This window comes from Aulonocara sp. 'chitande type north' Nkhata Bay, linkage group LG12 (assembly GCF_057382095.1).
Source record: "Aulonocara sp. 'chitande type north' Nkhata Bay isolate Kocher_YH1m ecotype deep benthic linkage group LG12, A_spYH_male_GT1.1, whole genome shotgun sequence".
Taxonomy (NCBI): Eukaryota; Metazoa; Chordata; class Actinopteri; order Cichliformes; family Cichlidae; genus Aulonocara; species Aulonocara sp. 'chitande type north' Nkhata Bay.
Window position 1 is genome coordinate 4,479,896 of NC_141355.1, and position 2,769 is coordinate 4,482,664.

The 2,769-nt window shown below is 42.6% G+C and overlaps 1 pseudogene; it reads right to left on the reverse strand.

Moving 5' to 3' along the window:
• Positions 1-702: 702 nt before the first annotated feature.
• Positions 703-2,296, reverse strand: LOC147316699 (histone H1 pseudogene; annotated as a pseudogene).
• Positions 2,297-2,769: the final 473 nt, after the last annotated feature.

Consider the following 2,769-nt stretch of genomic DNA (forward strand, 5'->3'; position numbering starts at 1 on the left):
ACACAAGCTCCCCATCTCAGGTAAATCATACCATTAGCATGGTTTATCATACCATCATACTAATCGGCAGGCTCGACTTCACAACAAAAGAAAAATCATCAGCTAGATTCACTCCAAATCAACCATCAGCTGCACAACACACAACATAATCCTAATGTCTTATTAGCTATGAGTTTAATTACCAGGTCTGTGCTCTTCACTCATTTAGGCCACAGATCTATTTTATTCAATTTACCTTTTTCCTTCATCATAAAACATGTGACATGCTGTCATGCACTTCACAAAAAACGTTCGTTCTGATGTATTCAGAGTTGTGTATCTAAATACAGGAATCACTCGCACATCAAAGCAGGAAACTCAGTGTTTTAGAGTCTCTACTCAACACACAACAAACTCCAACACATCTCATTCACTCGTGCTAGAATTCAGCCACCTTTCATTAATCTAAAACCGATCAACTAATTTGCATATCAGCTATTAACCCACTAAGTTGACAGGACGACAGAAAAGCATGTTCAAAATAGTATCACAAAAGACAATTTCCCTCATACAGTAAATTACTCATGCTGCCTCAATCAAGCAGGAAGCTTCTCCCAATTTACCATTTTAACACTAAATTTATTGTCTGATCACTGATTTATCAAACCAGGATTTTTTTTTTTCCCACAAAAGTTAAATTGATGTCCTGCAACTTGGAGAGTCAATTTTTTTCTTTAGGATAAATTCAGTATTTGATAACAAGTGTCTGCTAAATTGACACTATTGTAACACTGATGAAAGATAACAAGCTAATTTTCATTACATGTGTTTGTGTTATTAGGCAGGTCTAATGCATGTCTGTGGAGCTGCATCTCCAGCAGAGCATGTTCTTAAAGCTGCCTTTCCTACACACTTCTCTACTATTATTTAATCATTTCTTAACTAATGTGCTATGAGTCTTCATGAGTCATTTTGTGTTTGGAATTGTTAGTAGGGTTAATGCATGTTCTGCTTGTGTGTGTGTGATTTTGTATATGTTTCTATTTTCGCAATGTTTCAGACTCCGTCTCAATTTTCCAACTTAAGCAGTCAGTTTTCTTTTCCCCAGGTTTGCTAACCCAAATTTTGATTTCCCACATTAAATAATTCCTATGTGTTCTCACCTAGTCTTCTCACTCTGTTGTCCTCTCCCACTTCAACAGTCCAATAGCAGGCAGTTTCTCCTTCAGCTTTGTCCTGTCCCTCCTCTGATGCGGTTGATTTTGTGCTAGTGTCTGAAGTGCTGCCGCTGCCTTCTTGGGCGACTTCTTAGCAGCTGCTGCCGGTTTCTTGGCTTTGGCCGCGGCGGGCGTCTTAGCTTTGGTCTCAGTAACCCTGTTCATCTTGAAGGATCCGGAGGCCCCGGTGCCCTTGGTCTGCACCAGAGTGCCCTTCGCCACCAGACTCTTGATGGCGGTCTTGACACGGGCCTTGTTCTTGTCCACATCGTAGCCTCCGGCAGCCAGAGCCTTCTTGAGGGCGGCCACGGACAGGCCGTTGCGCTCCTTGGAAGCGGCCACGGCTTTCACAATCAGCTCGCCCACGCTGAGGCTGACCTTCTTGGGCTTGGAAGCCATCGTCTTCTTCTTCTTGGCCTGAACCTCGGCGCAGGGCGCAGGGCGTGTTTATGATGGAGCCTTTCCCACCACAGCGCTGGCACGTTGAACGCATCATGAAGGGTCCATTTCTTTCATGTCGCTAGCCAGCATGCTAGCTGCATGTGGCTTGCCCGAGTCACTCAGTCCTTTTTGAGCATTTCAACATGCTGCCACCGCCATCTTGCTCGCCCCTCCGTGGAATTCATCCAATCAGACAGGAAGATGGGTTTGCTTTCTTCTGCTGCTGCTGTTTATCCACATTGCTGCTGCTTTGCTGGGACTTTTTGTGCTCAGGACTTGCTGCTGTCTCTTTATCATGGAGCTGCATTCCTTATCTTCAGGGAGGAGTGAGCTCGCTTGTGAGGTTGAGAGACACATGGCGCTGTAAATAAGTCAGCCAGAAACTTGGCCTGCATGTTTCCAATGATGTTAAACTATAACTTTCTTCCGACCGCTGCATGTGGAAAATTGATTCAGGTCTGCTTTTCACCTGAAAGTGACAAACTAAGACATTTCATTATTATCATCACTGCTTAATCAACACACATCTCTCTCTCTCTCTGTGTTTTTGTGAACAGTCTTTTCTTAAAAGCAGAAAATGAAATTGTAGATGTTTTTGGCTGATCAACACAAAACCTTTTTCGTATGATTTTTCTTTTTCATCTACAATATAAGTTCATTCTCTTTTTCACCCTTTTTTTCTTCTTCTTTACAATAGCTGGTGATCTGCAGAATCACCGCTCTCACTCACGATCAAAGGCAATCACTTTTACACAGCGCACAAAAACACTGTGACGTCAGACACATTCACACTCACTTTGTCATCTGCAAAAATAAATCACATGGCTGATGATATGTGCCATGGTGATCCGTAAATATGATCACCAGTTTATTTAACTATTTTTCAACCCAACAAACAAATAATCAAAAACATGATGCTGATGTTATGAACACTCTACACACAAGTCAAGATGCAGGAAAACTGCTCATGGAAACGTTGCACACTCCAGTTATCACAGTTATCATAGCGCTGTTTCCCTCTCTTAGAGTAGTTCTCAGACAGCTCTCGATCTGATAATGTGTAGCCTGCTCATCAGCTCAGAGGAGAAAAAAAAAACTGCAACGCAACATCACACAGTAGTTGCTCTGCCCA